The 25,407-nt window shown below is 39.2% G+C and overlaps 1 long non-coding RNA gene across 6 annotated transcripts; it reads left to right on the top strand.

The window, feature by feature from the left end:
- The first annotated feature begins 393 nt into the window (after nucleotides 1-393).
- LOC147567886 (uncharacterized) lies at nucleotides 394-24,688 on the top strand. Of its 6 annotated transcripts, XR_015230892.1 has the most exons (14): nucleotides 394-587; nucleotides 1,409-1,474; nucleotides 2,567-4,969; nucleotides 5,791-5,856; nucleotides 6,949-7,406; nucleotides 7,459-9,351; nucleotides 10,173-10,238; nucleotides 11,331-13,732; nucleotides 14,554-14,619; nucleotides 15,712-18,114; nucleotides 18,936-19,001; nucleotides 20,094-22,496; nucleotides 23,318-23,383; nucleotides 24,476-24,688. It is a non-coding gene; the product is annotated as an uncharacterized LOC147567886 (long non-coding RNA). The 6 variants fall into 6 exon arrangements; XR_015230893.1 differs by having other exon boundaries at nucleotides 6,949-9,351; nucleotides 11,338-13,732; XR_015230891.1 differs by having other exon boundaries at nucleotides 6,949-9,351.
- Nucleotides 24,689-25,407: the final 719 nt, after the last annotated feature.

Genomic DNA, 25,407 nt, shown 5'->3' with positions numbered 1-25,407 from the left:
AAAATCTAATTTCTACGTGATGTTGTAAAGATAGATTTTCTCTTGAGCTAATTCCACACCTATTTTTTTTCTTATTTAATGTCCTTATATAGGGAATCCTAAAGTTGAAATCATATTCTAATTAGGATTCAATTAAGAACTCTAGAAAAGATAAGACTCAGAATCTTATTCTGAGTGGGATTCTCAAATGGAATTTTCGCCCCATCTGGGACTCCTTATGTGGCTATCAACCCCATTAGTGGGTTGGGCCTGGCTGTGACATCCATATTTTTAAAGTTAGTTGAGGGACTATTTGACATTTGGGTCAAATCAAAAGAGGGGCTAAATCAGCAAAGAGTGCAATTTGGGGGGTATTTTGCAATACGGCCAAATGCAGGGACTTAATTAAAATTTCGGCTATTTGGGGGAAAACTCAGAACCGACTTCTCTTGCATTCTTTCTCTGTTCGATTTTCATGAGAGGGTTAGGGTTTGAGTGGAAGAAAGTCGAAAACCAAGTGATTTGGGTTGATTTTCAAGGAGGATATCTTGTTTTTGTTGAATTAAAGTGTTGGGAAGTGATTGGAGCTAGTCTTTATGGATAATTTGGTAAGTAAAATTCCCTTTCTCTCTCTAGACCGAATTTCTTTTGAATTTGGTTGATGAAATCTTGTTTCTACTTCGAATTTATATTAGTTGCGATGAAATCATGAACAAGTAGAGTAAGAACAACTAAATCAAGTAAGAAATTATGGTTTTGATGATTTTATTGGCTTGTTCTTAAATTCTAGGGTTTGGGGTTTATGGAATTTTGGGTTTTCATGGTTCATATAGTTCTAGGGTTTATATGGTTGGGAATAAAGTAATTTTGGTGTATAAGTAACTTTAGAGAGATTATGTGATATAGGTTATCGATCGAACGACAACTCGAGGGACTGAATTAAACCTACTGTCCGAGCCAATCTGGGATTGATATGTTGCTCGTACGTACTTTCATAAAACACGAAAGTCGTAGCTTAGGTTGTTAGCTTTCCGAAAAGGTATGGTACAAGTCATTTCGATATCGGACGAAAGAATTATGACTGTTTTACCGAACAGTGCGCAGTTAGGAAAAAATTCTGCTTTGCTGTTCGTATTTTTGCAAACTTCAAAGGCGATTCACTTGGATTTTGGGGAATACATCTAATGACTAAATGTTAAGGTTATAAGTCAGTTCAAACAGTGATTGATCGACCCCGATTGGGCATGGTATGAAAGATAGAAGATCGATCGAAATTCGGTTAAGTTCGAAGTCTTCCAAAGTTATCGTTTTGTTTTTATGTTATGAGTTTTCATTGTTTTGTTTTATTTATCGTTTTTGTCGTGCAAGGTTCTTCGTTTAGAACCTAATGTTTCTATTCGGTGGTTTTGGTTATTCTTCCTTATCTCAGAGTATGCGAATGAGGAGGAATAAGGTCGTCTGGTAGGCGGGAGGTCTTTGGTGAGCAAGGACTGAGGTAGGGGTTCTGAATCCTTTATCCAACATGGTTTTATAGATAATGAAATGTGCTAAGTCGTATAGTTATATATGCGCCATTATAACTAGAGTTTAGGTAGCATGAAACTCAAATTTATGTGATGAACTGAAATATGCTGGAATGGTTTTGCTGTGATACGAGAAATGTTTTCGAACTGTTTTTACGATGATTGCGAACTACTTGGGATTTTCTTGTATGTACCCGACTGCGGATTATGTCAACCTACGGGCACGTAGCCATTGAGGGTAGGTGACATGTGGACACGGTTGTGATCCGTGTGAGACCGGTGAGGTGGGCGACACTAGTCATGAGACCTGTGGGAGTAGAGTGCTTCACTTGCTGGCCATTGGTGCTCGTGCCTCCAGCTCGAGGCTCAGGGCCGTACACCCTGACCGCTCGCCTGGGAGGTGACATTGATTGGGAATCCCTCTGCTTTGTGGCGATATGACTCTTGGTTGTTCCACTTCCGTGTTTGATAAGATAATGATTTGAATGAGAAAATGGGTTTCGAGATTGAATGAGAATATTGGTTTTGAGATATGAACGTAACTGATTTTGAAAGATTGCATTAGATGCATGACAGGGTACCGAAGAGAATGAGGTTCAGGTCCTTCCATGGGTATTGGGGGACGGCTCTCTTATTCGAACTCGGTGATCTAAAACGTATTTAGATACTTAAGGTATATATGTATCATGAGGTAAACTCTTCAATGATTGCGGAGTCCCTTAGTGGGAGAGGGGCTTACCGGCTAGGGGTAAGTCTCTTTCTCGAGGAGACGTAGTGCATTAGCTAGTGCCATAAATGGGCTGGTACTATCTAACGCACTCTAGGTTCTCCTGAGGTACTATCCTCTTATTGGGAGCGCACCATGGGTGGGCAGCTAATCACTGCTATTGCTTGCTAGATTAAGGAAAATGGTTTTGTATATAGTATATACTGTAACTGGTTTGATAACTCGTTTTGTCATGATGTTTACAACTTATTAAATGAACCTTTGAAAACGTGATGGGTTTTGGATTGGTCTTCTACCAGAATAGCTCGTGTCGGTGAGTATTCTGACCCCCTACCAGTTGTTAGTGTGCAGGTGTTATCTTTTTGTTCGGCGTGGCGAGTTCTGGTTCGTAGAAGACTCTTTTACGTTGAAGTCTTCGGGTGTATGTCGCGTGGAGGTTGACGCTGCTTTTTGGTCCTTCTCCACTATTTTGTATATAATTTTACTCACGGACAAACATATATATAAATATTTAACACTCAGACTGGTATATAGTTCGTATGGATGTTTATGAGGCTTTTGTAGTTTTTTTCTTTGTTGTTCGGGTTTCGACCCGAAACTGAGTTGGGTTTGTTAGCTTCCGCTTAATAGTTTATTCTTGTTTATGCGAATGTATGGTTTGCATGACAGGTTTTGCAGGTGCGACCGGTTCGATTTACAGAGGAGACTCTGCTGGATTTTAGTCTCGTCTGTGAATTGCCGGGACGTGGTCGTGTCTATTTTGGGACACGGGGCGTCACAGTTGGTATCAGAGCAGTTAGTTCTGGTGACCTATATCAGAGCGGTTAGTTCTGGTGACCCTTATCAGTGCAGAGTTCTGGTGGCCGATAAGTCGTGTATAGTTTAGAGCATTGACTGCTCTAGACTTTAGGGAAAGATAAAATTGGACAAGATTAGGTATCTAAAATCTTCAAGATTAAAAGCGACCAAGAATAAAAGATGTTATATATGTATTTGTTTCTTTTGATTTTCGTTTCTTGATTCGTTTTACTCGCTAAAGGAAGACTCGACGGATGGTTTAAGAGTGTTGTAGATTTCTTGCAATGTTGTACAAGATGTTATGGGAGGACAGTCAAGGGTTAAGGGGTTTCAGAGGTAAATTTTGGGCAAGTCGACATATCAATGTTGTGGAAGTGTCTAAGGCAATAGTAGATGAGGAGATGAGTTAGACTTGGTATTGTGGACCTCATGGTAGTTATACACATCACTTCATTTATGAACTTCGATCAGATCAATCAGAGATAGTTGAGATTTACTTTTATCAGGTTGTTTCGAGTTTGTATTGTTTCAGTTTGATTACAGATAAGTATGGTCTGGATTTTATTAGGTTGACGGAATGATTTGATATTAGAGGTTATATGGATCGAGTTGGTGTTGGGTATTAGAAGTATCGGGAGTTCTTAAGTTGTTGTAGAATGTTTTTCGACGGTTGGCTTATCTACGACTTGTTTAGATATTATAGCGGTCTTCTATTTCCATTTTATCATCTTATCGACAACAACTATATTTTTCTTGAGATTATAGTGTCAACGCCGATGTTGACTTGAATTTATTATAGATGTCTTCATTCTTTGTTTTATTATATTATGGACACCGATATTTTCTTATATTATTGAGAACGGTATTTGTTATGAAGATGTGGGATCAACGAGAACTTATTCTTATATACAGATTATAGAGGTCTTTATTTTTCTTTATCTCTTCATATCGTGGATAGTCATTGTTATAGAATATCCTTGAGTTGTGTGGTTATTTAGAAGAATTCGGGATATGAAGGATTGAATCTAGTTTGTTTATAGAGTTTAGCCAGATTGACTTTGGTTAGATGCAGTGAGTTAGTAGTTTCAGAAATGATTATATGTGTGGTCAATTGGTTCGATATGTATGGACTAGTGGTAAAATTGGTGAGCCTAAGTCACTCGAGCAGGTGATTCTTATATGAAGGCATTGCCAGGAGTAGCTACCCTAGGCGAACCGGAAATGTGAGAAATGCCATCGAGTAACGAAGAAGCTACTGATTGAACCACTCGAGATGTATTGTGACCACAATGAAGTGACCATAACTTCAGGAAGGATACATGAGGGTGGTAGAGAGGTTCCGAGATTCAGATGCAGAAAGAATGCAAGGATGGTGAAAGATATGTTGTTATCTGATTAAGCTCAGAAGTTACTGGAACAAGCAAAGCTCTTGAAGAATCTATCGATGGGGTCAGAAGTTCGTCATTATAGTAGGAAATGATCAAGAAGAGTTGTGGTCTTATTCAGTTGAGAAGTCGTAAAAGGAAAGCAAATTGATTCGAGAGATACATTGAGATAAAGTGAGTCGAACTAAATTTCGAGGACGAAATTTCTATAAGGGGGGAGGATTGTGACATCCCATATTTTTAAAGTTAGTTGAGGGACTATTTGACATTTGGGTCAAATCAAAAGAGGGGCTAAATCAGCAAAGAGTGCAATTTGGGGGGTATTTTGCAATACGGCCAAATGCAGGGACTTAATTGAAATTTCGGCTATTTGGGGGAAAACTCAGAACCGACTTCTCTTGCATTCTTTCTCTGTTCGATTTTCATGAGAGGGTTAGGGTTTGAGTGGAAGAAAGTCGAAAACCAAGTGATTTGGGTTGATTTTCAAGGAGGATATCTTGTTTTTGTTGAATTAAAGTGTTGGGAAGTGATTGGAGCTAGTCTTTATGGATAATTTGGTAAGTAAAATTCCCTTTCTCTCTCTAGACCGAATTTCTTTTGAGTTTGGTTGATGAAATCTTGTTTCTACTTCGAATTTATATTAGTTGCGATGAAATCATGAACAAGTAGAGTAAGAACAACTAAATCAAGTAAGAAATTATGGTTTTGATGATTTTATTGGCTTGTTCTTAAATTCTAGGGTTTGGGGTTTATGGAATTTTGGGTTTTCATGGTTCATATAGTTCTAGGGTTTATATGGTTGGGAATAAAGTAATTTTGGTGTATAAGTAACTTTAGAGAGATTATGTGATATAGGTTATCGATCGAACGACAACTCGAGGGACTGAATTAAACCTACTGTCCGAGCCAATCTGGGATTGATATGTTGCTCGTACGTACTTTCATAAAACACGAAAGTCGTAGCTTAGGTTGTTAGCTTTCCGAAAAGGTATGGTACAAGTCATTTCGATATCGGACGAAAGAATTATGACTGTTTTACCGAACAGTTCGCAGTTAGGAAAAAATTCTGCTTTGCTGTTCGTATTTTTGCAAACTTCAAAGGCGATTCACTTGGATTTTGGGGAATACATCTAATGACTAAATGTTAAGGTTATAAGTCAGTTCAAACAGTGATTGATCGACCCCGATTGGGCATGGTATGAAAGATAGAAGATCGATCGAAATTCGGTTAAGTTCGAAGTCTTCCAAAGTTATCGTTTTGTTTTTATGTTATGAGTTTTCATTGTTTTGTTTTATTTATCGTTTTTGTCGTGCAAGGTTCTTCGTTTAGAACCTAATGTTTCTATTCGGTGGTTTTGGTTATTCTTCCTTATCTCAGAGTATGCGAATGAGGAGGAATAAGGTCGTCTGGTAGGCGGGAGGTCTTTGGTGAGCAAGGACTGAGGTAGGGGTTCTGAATCCTTTATCCAACATGGTTTTATAGATAATGAAATGTGCTAAGTCGTATAGTTATATATGCGCCATTATAACTAGAGTTTAGGTAGCATGAAACTCAAATTTATGTGATGAACTGAAATATGCTGGAATGGTTTTGCTGTGATACGAGAAATGTTTTCGAACTGTTTTTACGATGATTGCGAACTACTTGGGATTTTCTTGTATGTACCCGACTGCGGATTATGTCAACCTACGGGCACGTAGCCATTGAGGGTAGGTGACATGTGGACACGGTTGTGATCCGTGTGAGACCGGTGAGGTGGGCGACACTAGTCATGAGACCTGTGGGAGTAGAGTGCTTCACTTGCTGGCCATTGGTGCTCGTGCCTCCAGCTCGAGGCTCAGGGCCGTACACCCTGACCGCTCGCCTGGGAGGTGACATTGATTGGGAATCCCTCTGCTTTGTGGCGATATGACTCTTGGTTGTTCCACTTCCGTGTTTGATAAGATAATGATTTGAATGAGAAAATGGGTTTCGAGATTGAATGAGAATATTGGTTTTGAGATATGAACGTAACTGATTTTGAAAGATTGCATTAGATGCATGACAGGGTACCGAAGAGAATGAGGTTCAGGTCCTTCCATGGGTATTGGGGGACGGCTCTCTTATTCGAACTCGGTGATCTAAAACGTATTTAGATACTTAAGGTATATATGTATCATGAGGTAAACTCTTCAATGATTGCGGAGTCCCTTAGTGGGAGAGGGGCTTACCGGCTAGGGGTAAGTCTCTTTCTCGAGGAGACGTAGTGCATTAGCTAGTGCCATAAATGGGCTGGTACTATCTAACGCACTCTAGGTTCTCCTGAGGTACTATCCTCTTATTGGGAGCGCACCATGGGTGGGCAGCTAATCACTGCTATTGCTTGCTAGATTAAGGAAAATGGTTTTGTATATAGTATATACTGTAACTGGTTTGATAACTCGTTTTGTCATGATGTTTACAACTTATTAAATGAACCTTTGAAAACGTGATGGGTTTTGGATTGGTCTTCTACCAGAATAGCTCGTGTCGGTGAGTATTCTGACCCCCTACCAGTTGTTAGTGTGCAGGTGTTATCTTTTTGTTCGGCGTGGCGAGTTCTGGTTCGTAGAAGACTCTTTTACGTTGAAGTCTTCGGGTGTATGTCGCGTGGAGGTTGACGCTGCTTTTTGGTCCTTCTCCACTATTTTGTATATAATTTTACTCACGGACAAACATATATATAAATATTTAACACTCAGACTGGTATATAGTTCGTATGGATGTTTATGAGGCTTTTGTAGTTTTTTTCTTTGTGGTTCGGGTTTCGACCCGAAACTGAGTTGGGTTTGTTAGCTTCCGCTTAATAGTTTATTCTTGTTTATGCGAATGTATGGTTTGCATGACAGGTTTTGCAGGTGCGACCGGTTCGATTTACAGAGGAGACTCTGCTGGATTTTAGTCTCGTCTGTGAATTGCCGGGACGTGGTCGTGTCTATTTTGGGACACGGGGCGTCACAGTTGGTATCAGAGCAGTTAGTTCTGGTGACCTATATCAGAGCGGTTAGTTCTGGTGACCCTTATCAGTGCAGAGTTCTGGTGGCCGATAAGTCGTGTATAGTTTAGAGCATTGACTGCTCTAGACTTTAGGGAAAGATAAAATTGGACAAGATTAGGTGTCTAAAATCTTCAAGATTAAAAGCGACCAAGAATAAAAGATGTTATATATGTATTTGTTTCTTTTGATTTTCGTTTCTTGATTCGTTTTACTCGCTAAAGGAAGACTCGACGGATGGTTTAAGAGTGTTGTAGATTTCTTGCAATGTTGTACAAGATGTTATGGGAGGACAGTCAAGGGTTAAGGGGTTTCAGAGGTAAATTTTGGGCAAGTCGACATATCAATGTTGTGGAAGTGTCTAAGGCAATAGTAGATGAGGAGATGAGTTAGACTTGGTATTGTGGACCTCATGGTAGTTATACACATCACTTCATTTATGAACTTCGATCAGATCAATCAGAGATAGTTGAGATTTACTTTTATCAGGTTGTTTCGAGTTTGTATTGTTTCAGTTTGATTACAGATAAGTATGGTCTGGATTTTATTAGGTTGACGGAATGATTTGATATTAGAGGTTATATGGATCGAGTTGGTGTTGGGTATTAGAAGTATCGGGAGTTCTTAAGTTGTTGTAGAATGTTTTTCGACGGTTGGCTTATCTACGACTTGTTTAGATATTATAGCGGTCTTCTATTTCCATTTTATCATCTTATCGACAACAACTATATTTTTCTTGAGATTATAGTGTCAACGCCGATGTTGACTTGAATTTATTATAGATGTCTTCATTCTTTGTTTTATTATATTATGGACACCGATATTTTCTTATATTATTGAGAACGGTATTTGTTATGAAGATGTGGGATCAACGAGAACTTATTCTTATATACAGATTATAGAGGTCTTTATTTTTCTTTATCTCTTCATATCGTGGATAGTCATTGTTATAGAATATCCTTGAGTTGTGTGGTTATTTAGAAGAATTCGGGATATGAAGGATTGAATCTAGTTTGTTTATAGAGTTTAGCCAGATTGACTTTGGTTAGATGCAGTGAGTTAGTAGTTTCAGAAATGATTATATGTGTGGTCAATTGGTTCGATATGTATGGACTAGTGGTAAAATTGGTGAGCCTAAGTCACTCGAGCAGGTGATTCTTATATGAAGGCATTGCCAGGAGTAGCTACCCTAGGCGAACCGGAAATGTGAGAAATGCCATCGAGTAACGAAGAAGCTACTGATTGAACCACTCGAGATGTATTGTGACCACAATGAAGTGACCATAACTTCAGGAAGGATACATGAGGGTGGTAGAGAGGTTCCGAGATTCAGATGCAGGAAGAATGCAAGGATGGTGAAAGATATGTTGTTATCTGATTAAGCTCAGAAGTTACTGGAACAAGCAAAGCTCTTGAAGAATCTATCGATGGGGTCAGAAGTTCGTCATTATAGTAGGAAATGATCAAGAAGAGTTGTGGTCTTATTCAGTTGAGAAGTCGTAAAAGGAAAGCAAATTGATTCGAGAGATACATTGAGATAAAGTGAGTCGAACTAAATTTCGAGGACGAAATTTCTATAAGGGGGGAGGATTGTGACATCCCATATTTTTAAAGTTAGTTGAGGGACTATTTGACATTTGGGTCAAATCAAAAGAGGGGCTAAATCAGCAAAGAGTGCAATTTGGGGGGTATTTTGCAATACGGCCAAATGCAGGGACTTAATTGAAATTTCGGCTATTTGGGGGAAAACTCAGAACCGACTTCTCTTGCATTCTTTCTCTGTTCGATTTTCATGAGAGGGTTAGGGTTTGAGTGGAAGAAAGTCGAAAACCAAGTGATTTGGGTTGATTTTCAAGGAGGATATCTTGTTTTTGTTGAATTAAAGTGTTGGGAAGTGATTGGAGCTAGTCTTTATGGATAATTTGGTAAGTAAAATTCCCTTTCTCTCTCTAGACCGAATTTCTTTTGAATTTGGTTGATGAAATCTTGTTTCTACTTCGAATTTATATTAGTTGCGATGAAATCATGAACAAGTAGAGTAAGAACAACTAAATCAAGTAAGAAATTATGGTTTTGATGATTTTATTGGCTTGTTCTTAAATTCTAGGGTTTGGGGTTTATGGAATTTTGGGTTTTCATGGTTCATATAGTTCTAGGGTTTATATGGTTGGGAATAAAGTAATTTTGGTGTATAAGTAACTTTAGAGAGATTATGTGATATAGGTTATCGATCGAACGACAACTCGAGGGACTGAATTAAACCTACTGTCCGAGCCAATCTGGGATTGATATGTTGCTCGTACGTACTTTCATAAAACACGAAAGTCGTAGCTTAGGTTGTTAGCTTTCCGAAAAGGTATGGTACAAGTCATTTCGATATCGGACGAAAGAATTATGACTGTTTTACCGAACAGTGCGCAGTTAGGAAAAAATTCTGCTTTGCTGTTCGTATTTTTGCAAACTTCAAAGGCGATTCACTTGGATTTTGGGGAATACATCTAATGACTAAATATTAAGGTTATAAGTCAGTTCAAACAGTGATTGATCGACCCCGATTGGGCATGGTATGAAAGATAGAAGATCGATCGAAATTCGGTTAAGTTCGAAGTCTTCCAAAGTTATCGTTTTGTTTTTATGTTATGAGTTTTCATTGTTTTGTTTTATTTATCGTTTTTGTCGTGCAAGGTTCTTCGTTTAGAACCTAATGTTTCTATTCGGTGGTTTTGGTTATTCTTCCTTATCTCAGAGTATGCGAATGAGGAGGAATAAGGTCGTCTGGTAGGCGGGAGGTCTTTGGTGAGCAAGGACTGAGGTAGGGGTTCTGAATCCTTTATCCAACATGGTTTTATAGATAATGAAATGTGCTAAGTCGTATAGTTATATATGCGCCATTATAACTAGAGTTTAGGTAGCATGAAACTCAAATTTATGTGATGAACTGAAATATGCTGGAATGGTTTTGCTGTGATACGAGAAATGTTTTCGAACTGTTTTTACGATGATTGCGAACTACTTGGGATTTTCTTGTATGTACCCGACTGCGGATTATGTCAACCTACGGGCACGTAGCCATTGAGGGTAGGTGACATGTGGACACGGTTGTGATCCGTGTGAGACCGGTGAGGTGGGCGACACTAGTCATGAGACCTGTGGGAGTAGAGTGCTTCACTTGCTGGCCATTGGTGCTCGTGCCTCCAGCTCGAGGCTCAGGGCCGTACACCCTGACCGCTCGCCTGGGAGGTGACATTGATTGGGAATCCCTCTGCTTTGTGGCGATATGACTCTTGGTTGTTCCACTTCCGTGTTTGATAAGATAATGATTTGAATGAGAAAATGGGTTTCGAGATTGAATGAGAATATTGGTTTTGAGATATGAACGTAACTGATTTTGAAAGATTGCATTAGATGCATGACAGGGTACCGAAGAGAATGAGGTTCAGGTCCTTCCATGGGTATTGGGGGACGGCTCTCTTATTCGAACTCGGTGATCTAAAACGTATTTAGATACTTAAGGTATATATGTATCATGAGGTAAACTCTTCAATGATTGCGGAGTCCCTTAGTGGGAGAGGGGCTTACCGGCTAGGGGTAAGTCTCTTTCTCGAGGAGACGTAGTGCATTAGCTAGTGCCATAAATGGGCTGGTACTATCTAACGCACTCTAGGTTCTCCTGAGGTACTATCCTCTTATTGGGAGCGCACCATGGGTGGGCAGCTAATCACTGCTATTGCTTGCTAGATTAAGGAAAATGGTTTTGTATATAGTATATACTGTAACTGGTTTGATAACTCGTTTTGTCATGATGTTTACAACTTATTAAATGAACCTTTGAAAACGTGATGGGTTTTGGATTGGTCTTCTACCAGAATAGCTCGTGTCGGTGAGTATTCTGACCCCCTACCAGTTGTTAGTGTGCAGGTGTTATCTTTTTGTTCGGCGTGGCGAGTTCTGGTTGTAGAAGACTCTTTTACGTTGAAGTCTTCGGGTGTATGTCGCGTGGAGGTTGACGCTGCTTTTTGGTCCTTCTCCACTATTTTGTATATAATTTTACTCACGGACAAACATATATATAAATATTTAACACTCAGACTGGTATATAGTTCGTATGGATGTTTATGAGGCTTTTGTAGTTTTTTTCTTTGTGGTTCGGGTTTCGACCCGAAACTGAGTTGGGTTTGTTAGCTTCCGCTTAATAGTTTATTCTTGTTTATGCGAATGTATGGTTTGCATGACAGGTTTTGCAGGTGCGACCGGTTCGATTTACAGAGGAGACTCTGCTGGATTTTAGTCTCGTCTGTGAATTGCCGGGACGTGGTCGTGTCTATTTTGGGACACGGGGCGTCACAGTTGGTATCAGAGCAGTTAGTTCTGGTGACCTATATCAGAGCGGTTAGTTCTGGTGACCCTTATCAGTGCAGAGTTCTGGTGGCCGATAAGTCGTGTATAGTTTAGAGCATTGACTGCTCTAGACTTTAGGGAAAGATAAAATTGGACAAGATTAGGTGTCTAAAATCTTCAAGATTAAAAGCGACCAAGAATAAAAGATGTTATATATGTATTTGTTTCTTTTGATTTTCGTTTCTTGATTCGTTTTACTCGCTAAAGGAAGACTCGACGGATGGTTTAAGAGTGTTGTAGATTTCTTGCAATGTTGTACAAGATGTTATGGGAGGACAGTCAAGGGTTAAGGGGTTTCAGAGGTAAATTTTGGGCAAGTCGACATATCAATGTTGTGGAAGTGTCTAAGGCAATAGTAGATGAGGAGATGAGTTAGACTTGGTATTGTGGACCTCATGGTAGTTATACACATCACTTCATTTATGAACTTCGATCAGATCAATCAGAGATAGTTGAGATTTACTTTTATCAGGTTGTTTCGAGTTTGTATTGTTTCAGTTTGATTACAGATAAGTATGGTCTGGATTTTATTAGGTTGACGGAATGATTTGATATTAGAGGTTATATGGATCGAGTTGGTGTTGGGTATTAGAAGTATCGGGAGTTCTTAAGTTGTTGTAGAATGTTTTTCGACGGTTGGCTTATCTACGACTTGTTTAGATATTATAGCGGTCTTCTATTTCCATTTTATCATCTTATCGACAACAACTATATTTTTCTTGAGATTATAGTGTCAACGCCGATGTTGACTTGAATTTATTATAGATGTCTTCATTCTTTGTTTTATTATATTATGGACACCGATATTTTCTTATATTATTGAGAACGGTATTTGTTATGAAGATGTGGGATCAACGAGAACTTATTCTTATATACAGATTATAGAGGTCTTTATTTTTCTTTATCTCTTCATATCGTGGATAGTCATTGTTATAGAATATCCTTGAGTTGTGTGGTTATTTAGAAGAATTCGGGATATGAAGGATTGAATCTAGTTTGTTTATAGAGTTTAGCCAGATTGACTTTGGTTAGATGCAGTGAGTTAGTAGTTTCAGAAATGATTATATGTGTGGTCAATTGGTTCGATATGTATGGACTAGTGGTAAAATTGGTGAGCCTAAGTCACTCGAGCAGGTGATTCTTATATGAAGGCATTGCCAGGAGTAGCTACCCTAGGCGAACCGGAAATGTGAGAAATGCCATCGAGTAACGAAGAAGCTACTGATTGAACCACTCGAGATGTATTGTGACCACAATGAAGTGACCATAACTTCAGGAAGGATACATGAGGGTGGTAGAGAGGTTCCGAGATTCAGATGCAGGAAGAATGCAAGGATGGTGAAAGATATGTTGTTATCTGATTAAGCTCAGAAGTTACTGGAACAAGCAAAGCTCTTGAAGAATCTATCGATGGGGTCAGAAGTTCGTCATTATAGTAGGAAATGATCAAGAAGAGTTGTGGTCTTATTCAGTTGAGAAGTCGTAAAAGGAAAGCAAATTGATTCGAGAGATACATTGAGATAAAGTGAGTCGAACTAAATTTCGAGGACGAAATTTCTATAAGGGGGGAGGATTGTGACATCCCATATTTTTAAAGTTAGTTGAGGGACTATTTGACATTTGGGTCAAATCAAAAGAGGGGCTAAATCAGCAAAGAGTGCAATTTGGGGGGTATTTTGCAATACGGCCAAATGCAGGGACTTAATTGAAATTTCGGCTATTTGGGGGAAAACTCAGAACCGACTTCTCTTGCATTCTTTCTCTGTTCGATTTTCATGAGAGGGTTAGGGTTTGAGTGGAAGAAAGTCGAAAACCAAGTGATTTGGGTTGATTTTCAAGGAGGATATCTTGTTTTTGTTGAATTAAAGTGTTGGGAAGTGATTGGAGCTAGTCTTTATGGATAATTTGGTAAGTAAAATTCCCTTTCTCTCTCTAGACCGAATTTCTTTTGAATTTGGTTGATGAAATCTTGTTTCTGCTTCGAATTTATATTAGTTGCGATGAAATCATGAACAAGTAGAGTAAGAACAACTAAATCAAGTAAGAAATTATGGTTTTGATGATTTTATTGGCTTGTTCTTAAATTCTAGGGTTTGGGGTTTATGGAATTTTGGGTTTTCATGGTTCATATAGTTCTAGGGTTTATATGGTTGGGAATAAAGTAATTTTGGTGTATAAGTAACTTTAGAGAGATTATGTGATATAGGTTATCGATCGAACGACAACTCGAGGGACTGAATTAAACCTACTGTCCGAGCCAATCTGGGATTGATATGTTGCTCGTACGTACTTTCATAAAACACGAAAGTCGTAGCTTAGGTTGTTAGCTTTCCGAAAAGGTATGGTACAAGTCATTTCGATATCGGACGAAAGAATTATGACTGTTTTACCGAACAGTGCGCAGTTAGGAAAAAATTCTGCTTTGCTGTTCGTATTTTTGCAAACTTCAAAGGCGATTCACTTGGATTTTGGGGAATACATCTAATGACTAAATGTTAAGGTTATAAGTCAGTTCAAACAGTGATTGATCGACCCCGATTGGGCATGGTATGAAAGATAGAAGATCGATCGAAATTCGGTTAAGTTCGAAGTCTTCCAAAGTTATCGTTTTGTTTTTATGTTATGAGTTTTCATTGTTTTGTTTTATTTATCGTTTTTGTCGTGCAAGGTTCTTCGTTTAGAACCTAATGTTTCTATTCGGTGGTTTTGGTTATTCTTCCTTATCTCAGAGTATGCGAATGAGGAGGAATAAGGTCGTCTGGTAGGCGGGAGGTCTTTGGTGAGCAAGGACTGAGGTAGGGGTTCTGAATCCTTTATCCAACATGGTTTTATAGATAATGAAATGTGCTAAGTCGTATAGTTATATATGCGCCATTATAACTAGAGTTTAGGTAGCATGAAACTCAAATTTATGTGATGAACTGAAATATGCTGGAATGGTTTTGCTGTGATACGAGAAATGTTTTCGAACTGTTTTTACGATGATTGCGAACTACTTGGGATTTTCTTGTATGTACCCGACTGCGGATTATGTCAACCTACGGGCACGTAGCCATTGAGGGTAGGTGACATGTGGACACGGTTGTGATCCGTGTGAGACCGGTGAGGTGGGCGACACTAGTCATGAGACCTGTGGGAGTAGAGTGCTTCACTTGCTGGCCATTGGTGCTCGTGCCTCCAGCTCGAGGCTCAGGGCCGTACACCCTGACCGCTCGCCTGGGAGGTGACATTGATTGGGAATCCCTCTGCTTTGTGGCGATATGACTCTTGGTTGTTCCACTTCCGTGTTTGATAAGATAATGATTTGAATGAGAAAATGGGTTTCGAGATTGAATGAGAATATTGGTTTTGAGATATGAACGTAACTGATTTTGAAAGATTGCATTAGATGCATGACAGGGTACCGAAGAGAATGAGGTTCAGGTCCTTCCATGGGTATTGGGGGACGGCTCTCTTATTCGAACTCGGTGATCTAAAACGTATTTAGATACTTAAGGTATATATGTATCATGAGGTAAACTCTTCAATGATTGCGGAGTCCCTTAGTGGGAGAGGGGCTTACCGGCTAGGGGTAAGTCTCTTTCTCGAGGAGACGTAGTGCATTAGCTAGTGCCATAAATGGGCTGGTACTATCTAACGCACTCTAGGTTCTCCTGAGGTACTATCCTCTTATTGGGAGCGCACCATGGGTGGGCAGCTAATCACTGCTATTGCTTGCTAGATTAAGGAAAATGGTTTTGTATATAGTATATACTGTAACTGGTTTGATAACTCGTTTTGTCATGATGTTTACAACTTATTAAATGAACCTTTGAAAACGTGATGGGTTTTGGATTGGTCTTCTACCAGAATAGCTCGTGTCGGTGAGTATTCTGACCCCCTACCAGTTGTTAGTGTGCAGGTGTTATCTTTTTGTTCGGCGTGGCGAGTTCTGGTTCGTAGAAGACTCTTTTACGTTGAAGTCTTCGGGTGTATGTCGCGTGGAGGTTGACGCTGCTTTTTGGTCCTTCTCCACTATTTTGTATATAATTTTACTCACGGACAAACATATATATAAATATTTAACACTCAGACTGGTATATAGTTCGTATGGATGTTTATGAGGCTTTTGTAGTTTTTTTCTTTGTGGTTCGGGTTTCGACCCGAAACTGAGTTGGGTTTGTTAGCTTCCGCTTAATAGTTTATTCTTGTTTATGCGAATGTATGGTTTGCATGACAGGTTTTGCAGGTGCGACCGGTTCGATTTACAGAGGAGACTCTGCTGGATTTTAGTCTCGTCTGTGAATTGCCGGGACGTGGTCGTGTCTATTTTGGGACACGGGGCGTCACAGTTGGTATCAGAGCAGTTAGTTCTGGTGACCTATATCAGAGCGGTTAGTTCTGGTGACCCTTATCAGTGCAGAGTTCTGGTGGCCGATAAGTCGTGTATAGTTTAGAGCATTGACTGCTCTAGACTTTAGGGAAAGATAAAATTGGACAAGATTAGGTGTCTAAAATCTTCAAGATTAAAAGCGACCAAGAATAAAAGATGTTATATATGTATTTGTTTCTTTTGATTTTCGTTTCTTGATTCGTTTTACTCGCTAAAGGAAGACTCGACGGATGGTTTAAGAGTGTTGTAGATTTCTTGCAATGTTGTACAAGATGTTATGGGAGGACAGTCAAGGGTTAAGGGGTTTCAGAGGTAAATTTTGGGCAAGTCGACATATCAATGTTGTGGAAGTGTCTAAGGCAATAGTAGATGAGGAGATGAGTTAGACTTGGTATTGTGGACCTCATGGTAGTTATACACATCACTTCATTTATGAACTTCGATCAGATCAATCAGAGATAGTTGAGATTTACTTTTATCAGGTTGTTTCGAGTTTGTATTGTTTCAGTTTGATTACAGATAAGTATGGTCTGGATTTTATTAGGTTGACGGAATGATTTGATATTAGAGGTTATATGGATCGAGTTGGTGTTGGGTATTAGAAGTATCGGGAGTTCTTAAGTTGTTGTAGAATGTTTTTCGACGGTTGGCTTATCTACGACTTGTTTAGATATTATAGCGGTCTTCTATTTTCATTTTATCATCTTATCGACAACAACTATATTTTTCTTGAGATTATAGTGTCAACGCCGATGTTGACTTGAATTTATTATAGATGTCTTCATTCTTTGTTTTATTATATTATGGACACCGATATTTTCTTATATTATTGAGAACGGTATTTGTTATGAAGATGTGGGATCAACGAGAACTTATTCTTATATACAGATTATAGAGGTCTTTATTTTTCTTTATCTCTTCATATCGTGGATAGTCATTGTTATAGAATATCCTTGAGTTGTGTGGTTATTTAGAAGAATTCGGGATATGAAGGATTGAATCTAGTTTGTTTATAGAGTTTAGCCAGATTGACTTTGGTTAGATGCAGTGAGTTAGTAGTTTCAGAAATGATTATATGTGTGGTCAATTGGTTCGATATGTATGGACTAGTGGTAAAATTGGTGAGCCTAAGTCACTCGAGCAGGTGATTCTTATATGAAGGCATTGCCAGGAGTAGCTACCCTAGGCGAACCGGAAATGTGAGAAATGCCATCGAGTAACGAAGAAGCTACTGATTGAACCACTCGAGATGTATTGTGACCACAATGAAGTGACCATAACTTCAGGAAGGATACATGAGGGTGGTAGAGAGGTTCCGAGATTCAGATGCAGGAAGAATGCAAGGATGGTGAAAGATATGTTGTTATCTGATTAAGCTCAGAAGTTACTGGAACAAGCAAAGCTCTTGAAGAATCTATCGATGGGGTCAGAAGTTCGTCATTATAGTAGGAAATGATCAAGAAGAGTTGTGGTCTTATTCAGTTGAGAAGTCGTAAAAGGAAAGCAAATTGATTCGAGAGATACATTGAGATAAAGTGAGTCGAACTAAATTTCGAGGACGAAATTTCTATAAGGGGGGAGGATTGTGACATCCCATATTTTTAAAGTTAGTTGAGGGACTATTTGACATTTGGGTCAAATCAAAAGAGGGGCTAAATCAGCAAAGAGTGCAATTTGGGGGGTATTTTGCAATACGGCCAAATGCAGGGACTTAATTGAAATTTCGGCTATTTGGGGGAAAACTCAGAACCGACTTCTCTTGCATTCTTTCTCTGTTCGATTTTCATGAGAGGGTTAGGGTTTGAGTGGAAGAAAGTCGAAAACCAAGTGATTTGGGTTGATTTTCAAGGAGGATATCTTGTTTTTGTTGAATTAAAGTGTTGGGAAGTGATTGGAGCTAGTCTTTATGGATAATTTGGTAAGTAAAATTCCCTTTCTCTCTCTAGACCGAATTTCTTTTGAATTTGGTTGATGAAATCTTGTTTCTACTTCGAATTTATATTAGTTGCGATGAAATCATGAACAAGTAGAGTAAGAACAACTAAATCAAGTAAGAAATTATGGTTTTGATGATTTTATTGGCTTGTTCTTAAATTCTAGGGTTTGGGGTTTATGGAATTTTGGGTTTTCATGGTTCATATAGTTCTAGGGTTTATATGGTTGGGAATAAAGTAATTTTGGTGTATAAGTAACTTTAGAGAGATTATGTGATATAGGTTATCGATCGAACGACAACTCGAGGGACTGAATTAAACCTACTGTCCGAGCCAATCTGGGATTGATATGTTGCTCGTACGTACTTTCATAAAACACGAAAGTCGTAGCTTAGGTTGTTAGCTTTCCGAAAAGGTATGGTACAAGTCATTTCGATATCGGACGAAAGAATTATGACTGTTTTACCGAACAGTGCGCAGTTAGGAAAAAAATCTGCTTTGCTGTTCGTATTTTTGCAAACTTCAAAGGCGATTCACTTGGATTTTGGGGAATACATCTAATGACTAAATGTTAAGGTTATAAGTCAGTTCAAACAGTGATTGATCGACCCCGATTGGGCATGGTATGAAAGATAGAAGATCGATCGAAATTCGGTTAAGTTCGAAGTCTTCCAAAGTTATCGTTTTGTTTTTATGTTATGAGTTTTCATTGTTTTGTTTTATTTATCGTTTTTGTCGTGCAAGGTTCTTCGTTTAGAACCTAATGTTTCTATTCGGTGGTTTTGGTTATTCTTCCTTATCTCAGAGTATGCGAATGAGGAGGAATAAGGTCGTCTGGTAGGCGGGAGGTCTTTGGTGAGCAAGGACTGAGGTAGGGGTTCTGAATCCTTTATCCAACATGGTTTTATAGATAATGAAATGTGCTAAGTCGTATAGTTATATATGCGCCATTATAACTAGAGTTTAGGTAGCATGAAACTCAAATTTATGTGATGAACTGAAATATGCTGGAATGGTTTTGCTGTGATACGAGAAATGTTTTCGAACTGTTTTTACGATGATTGCGAACTACTTGGGATTTTCTTGTATGTACCCGACTGCGGATTATGTCAACCTACGGGCACGTAGCCATTGAAGGTAGGTGACATGTGGACACGGTTGTGATCCGTGTGAGACCGGTGAGGTGGGCGACACTAGTCATGAGACCTGTGGGAGTAGAGTGCTTCACTTGCTGGCCATTGGTGCTCGTGCCTCCAGCTCGTGGCTCAGGGCCGTACACCCTGACCGCTCGCCTGGGAGGTGACATTGATTGGGAATCCCTCTGCTTTGTGGCGATATGACTCTTGGTTGTTCCACTTCCGTGTTTGATAAGATAATGATTTGAATGAGAAAATGGGTTTCGAGATTGAATGAGAATATTGGTTTTGAGATATGAACGTAACTGATTTTGAAAGATTGCATTAGATGCATGACAGGGTACCGAAGAGAATGAGGTTCAGGTCCTTCCATGGGTATTGGGGGACGGCTCTCTTATTCGAACTCGGTGATCTAAAACGTATTTAGATACTTAAGGTATATATGTATCATGAGGTAAACTCTTCAATGATTGCGGAGTCCCTTAGTGGGAGAGGGGCTTACCGGCTAGGGGTAAGTCTCTTTCTCGAGGAGACGTAGTGCATTAGCTAGTGCCATAAATGGGCTGGTACTATCTAACGCACTCTAGGTTCTCCTGAGGTACTATCCTCTTATTGGGAGCGCACCATGGGTGGGCAGCTAATCACTGCTATTGCTTGCTAGATTAAGGAAAATGGTTTTGTATATAGTATATACTGTAACTGGTTTGATAACTCGTTTTGTCATGATGTTTACAACTTATTAAATGAACCTTTGAAAACGTGATGGGTTTTGGATTGGTCTTCTACCAGAATAGCTCGTGTCGGTGAGTATTCTGACCCCCTACCAGTTGTTAGTGTGCAGGTGTTATCTTTTTGTTCGGCGTGGCGAGTTCTGGTTCGTAGAAGACTCTTTTACGTTGAAGTCTTCGGGTGTATGTCGCGTGGAGGTTGACGCTGCTTTTTGGTCCTTCTCCACTATTTTGTATATAATTTTACTCACGGACAAACATATATATAAATATTTAACACTCAGACTGGTATATAGTTCGTATGGATGTTTATGAGGCTTTTGTAGTTTTTTTCTTTGTGGTTCGGGTTTCGACCCGAAACTGAGTTGGGTTTGTTAGCTTCCGCTTAATAGTTTATTCTTGTTTATGCGAATGTATGGTTTGCATGACAGGTTTTGCAGGTGCGACCGGTTCGATTTACAGAGGAGACTCTGCTGGATTTTAGTCTCGTCTGTGAATTGCCGGGACGTGGTCGTGTCTATTTTGGGACACGGGGCGTCACAGTTGGTATCAGAGCAGTTAGTTCTGGTGACCTATATCAGAGCGGTTAGTTCTGGTGACCCTTATCAGTGCAGAGTTCTGGTGGCCGATAAGTCGTGTATAGTTTAGAGCATTGACTGCTCTAGACTTTAGGGAAAGATAAAATTGGACAAGATTAGGTGTCTAAAATCTTCAAGATTAAAAGCGACCAAGAATAAAAGATGTTATATATGTATTTGTTTCTTTTGATTTTCGTTTCTTGATTCGTTTTACTCGCTAAAGGAAGACTCGACGGATGGTTTAAGAGTGTTGTAGATTTCTTGCAATGTTGTACAAGATGTTATGGGAGGACAGTCAAGGGTTAAGGGGTTTCAGAGGTAAATTTTGGGCAAGTCGACATATCAATGTTGTGGAAGTGTCTAAGGCAATAGTAGATGAGGAGATGAGTTAGACTTGGTATTGTGGACCTCATGGTAGTTATACACATCACTTCATTTATAAACTTCGATCAGATCAATCAGGGATAGTTGAGATTTACTTTTATCAGGTTGTTTCGAGTTTGTATTGTTTCAGTTTGATTACAGATAAGTATGGTCTGGATTTTATTAGGTTGACGGAATGATTTGATATTAGAGGTTATATGGATCTAGTTGGTGTTGGGTATTAGAAGTATCGGGAGTTCTTAAGTTGTTGTAGAATGTTTTTCGACGGTTGGCTTATCTACGACTTGTTTAGATATTATAGCGGTCTTCTATTTCCATTTTATCATCTTATCGACAACAACTATATTTTTCTTGAGATTATAGTGTCAACGCCGATGTTGACTTGAATTTATTATAGATGTCTTCATTCTTTGTTTTATTATATTATGGACACCGATATTTTCTTATATTATTGAGAACGGTATTTGTTATGAAGATGTGGGATCAACGAGAACTTATTCTTATATACAGATTATAGAGGTCTTTATTTTTCTTTATCTCTTCATATCGTGGATAGTCATTGTTATAGAATATCCTTGAGTTGTGTGGTTATTTAGAAGAATTCGGGATATGAAGGATTGAATCTAGTTTGTTTATAGAGTTTAGCCAGATTGACTTTGGTTAGATGCAGTGAGTTAGTAGTTTCAGAAATGATTATATGTGTGGTCAATTGGTTCGATATGTATGGACTAGTGGTAAAATTAGTGAGCCTAAGTCACTCGAGCAGGTGATTCTTATATGAAGGCATTGCCAGGAGTAGCTACCCTAGGCGAACCGGAAATGTGAGAAATGCCATCGAGTAACGAAGAAGCTACTGATTGAACCACTCGAGATGTATTGTGACCACAATGAAGTGACCATAACTTCAGGAAGGATACATGAGGGTGGTAGAGAGGTTCCGAGATTCAGATGCAGGAAGAATGCAAGGATGGTGAAAGATATGTTGTTATCTGATTAAGCTCAGAAGTTACTGGAACAAGCAAAGCTCTTGAAGAATCTATCGATGGGGTCAGAAGTTCGTCATTATAGTAGGAAATGATCAAGAAGAGTTGTGGTCTTATTCAGTTGAGAAGTCGTAAAAGGAAAGCAAATTGATTCGAGAGATACATTGAGATAAAGTGAGTCGAACTAAATTTCGAGGACGAAATTTCTATAAGGGGGGAGGATTGTGACATCCCATATTTTTAAAGTTAGTTGAGGGACTATTTGACATTTGGGTCAAATCAAAAGAGGGGCTAAATCAGCAAAGAGTGCAATTTGGGGGGTATTTTGCAATATGGCCAAATGCAGGGACTTAATTGAAATTTCGGCTATTTGGGGGAAAACTCAGAACCGACTTCTCTTGCATTCTTTCTCTGTTCGATTTTCATGAGAGGGTTAGGGTTTGAGTGGAAGAAAGTCGAAAACCAAGTGATTTGGGTTGATTTTCAAGGAGGATATCTTGTTTTTGTTGAATTAAAGTGTTGGGAAGTGATTGGAGCTAGTCTTTATGGATAATTTGGTAAGTAAAATTCCCTTTCTCTCTCTAGACCGAATTTCTTTTGAATTTGGTTGATGAAATCTTGTTTCTACTTCGAATTTATATTAGTTGCGATGAAATCATGAACAAGTAGAGTAAGAACAACTAAATCAAGTAAGAAATTATGGTTTTGATGATTTTATTGGCTTGTTCTTAAATTCTAGGGTTTGGGGTTTATGGAATTTTGGGTTTTCATGGTTCATATAGTTTTAGGGTTTATATGGTTGGGAATAAAGTAATTTTGGTGTATAAGTAACTTTAGAGAGATTATGTGATATAGGTTATCGATTGAACGACAACTCGAGGGACTGAATTAAACCTACTGTCCGAGCCAATCTGGGATTGATATGTTGCTCGTACGTACTTTCATAAAACACGAAAGTCGTAGCTTAGGTTGTTAGCTTTCCGAAAAGGTATGGTACAAGTCATTTCGATATCGGACGAAAGAATTATGACTGTTTTACCGAACAGTGCGCAGTTAGGAAAAAATTCTGCTTTGCTGTTCGTATTTTTGCAAACTTCAAAGGCGATTCACTTGGATTTTGGGGAATACATCTAATGACTAAATGTTAAGGTTATAAGTCAGTTCAAACAGTGATTGATCGACCCCGATTGGGCATGGTATGAAAGATAGAAGATCGATCGAAATTCGGTTAAGTTCAAAGTCTTCCAAAGTTATCGTTTTGTTTTTATGTTATGAGTTTTCATTGTTTTGTTTTATTTATCGTTTTTGTCGTGCAAGGTTCTTCGTTTAGAACCTAATGTTTCTATTCGGTGGTTTTGGTTATTCTTCCTTATCTCAGAGTATGCGAATGAGGAGGAATAAGGTCGTCTGGTAGGCGGGAGGTCTTTGGTGAGCAAGGACTGAGGTAGGGGTTCTGAATCCTTTATCCAACATGGTTTTATAGATAATGAAATGTGCTAAGTCGTATAGTTATATATGCGCCATTATAACTAGAGTTTAGGTAGCATGAAACTCAAATTTATGTGATGAACTGAAATATGCTGGAATGGTTTTGCTGTGATACGAGAAATGTTTTCGAACTGTTTTTACGATGATTGCGAACTACTTGGGATTTTCTTGTATGTACCCGACTGCGGATTATGTCAACCTACGGGCACGTAGCCATTGAGGGTAGGTGACATGTGGACACGGTTGTGATCCGTGTGAGACCGGTGAGGTGGGCGACACTAGTCATGAGACCTGTGGGAGTAGAGTGCTTCACTTGCTGGCCATTGGTGCTCGTGCCTCCAGCTCGAGGCTCAGGGCCGTACACCCTGACCGCTCGCCTGGGAGGTGACATTGATTGGGAATCCCTCTGCTTTGTGGCGATATGACTCTTGGTTGTTCCACTTCCGTGTTTGATAAGATAATGATTTGAATGAGAAAATGGGTTTCGAGATTGAATGAGAATATTGGTTTTGAGATATGAACGTAACTGATTTTGAAAGATTGCATTAGATGCATGACAGGGTACCGAAGAGAATGAGGTTCAGGTCCTTCCATGGGTATTGGGGGACGGCTCTCTTATTCGAACTCAGTGATCTAAAACGTATTTAGATACTTAAGGTATATATGTATCATGAGGTAAACTCTTCAATGATTGCGGAGTCCCTTAGTGGGAGAGGGGCTTACCGGCTAGGGGTAAGTCTCTTTCTCGAGGAGACGTAGTGCATTAGCTAGTGCCATAAATGGGCTGGTACTATCTAACGCACTCTAGGTTCTCCTGAGGTACTCTCCTCTTATTGGGAGCGCACCATGGGTGGGCAGCTAATCACTGCTATTGCTTGTTAGATTAAGGAAAATGGTTTTGTATATAGTATATACTGTAACTGGTTTGATAACTCGTTTTGTCATGATGTTTACAACTTATTAAATGAACCTTTGAAAACGTGATGGGTTTTGGATTGGTCTTCTACCAGAATAGCTCGTGTCGGTGAGTATTCTGACCCCCTACCAGTTGTTAGTGTGCAGGTGTTATCTTTTTGTTCGGCGTGGCGAGTTTTGGTTCGTAGAAGACTCTTTTACGTTGAAGTCTTCGGGTGTATGTCGCGTGGAGGTTGACGCTGCTTTTTGGTCCTTCTCCACTATTTTGTATATAATTTTACTCACGGACAAACATATATATAAATATTTAACACTCAGACTGGTATATAGTTCGTATGGATGTTTATGAGGCTTTTGTAGTTTTTTTCTTTGTGGTTCGGGTTTCGACCCGAAACTGAGTTGGGTTTGTTAGCTTCCGCTTAATAGTTTATTCTTGTTTATGCGAATGTATGGTTTGCATGACAGGTTTTGCAGGTGCGACCGGTTCGATTTACAGAGGAGACTCTGCTGGATTTTAGTCTCGTCTGTGAATTGCCGGGACGTGGTCGTGTCTATTTTGGGACACGGGGCGTCACACTGGCCGCCCACTTCATATGTGCGGCCATCTTTTTTTATTTGGACCTTCTTTCGGGTCCGATTCTTCCTATCTTTGTTTAGATCCAATCCGAATGTTTTTGGCCTATTAAACTGGATTTAATCCATCATTTTACCTAGTTCCCTGTAGTCAACTCTCTCCGATCAAGTCATTACTCTTTGATATAACCCTTTGTAGGATCCGGTCGATATTAGTCGCGAATCACCGGAGTGCTAGGACGATAGTAGTTGGCTCCTAGCTAAGCATTATGATCGCTAATTCGACCGGACTAGGTGATCTTCTGGATAAATTCATCATCATCTTATTCGACAAATTGAGAGCATTGGCATATTGATTGAAGGACACTCCTTTAGAAGGAAATGGCCTTCCAACCGAAAGGACATATCCTTCAGTCTCCCAGTTGCACTTAGAACAAGTACAATGCTCGATTCCTGTCTCTTTGTATTTCATCTGAGACGCCATACCTTTCA

Source organism: Eschscholzia californica, unplaced genomic scaffold (assembly GCF_041429995.1).
Source record: "Eschscholzia californica isolate CP2 unplaced genomic scaffold, dmEscCali1.0.p SCAF_1, whole genome shotgun sequence".
Lineage (NCBI taxonomy): Eukaryota > Viridiplantae > Streptophyta > Magnoliopsida > Ranunculales > Papaveraceae > Eschscholzia > Eschscholzia californica.
The sequence above is the reverse complement of the archived record's forward strand: the minus strand, read 5'-3'. Positions and strand labels throughout refer to the sequence as shown.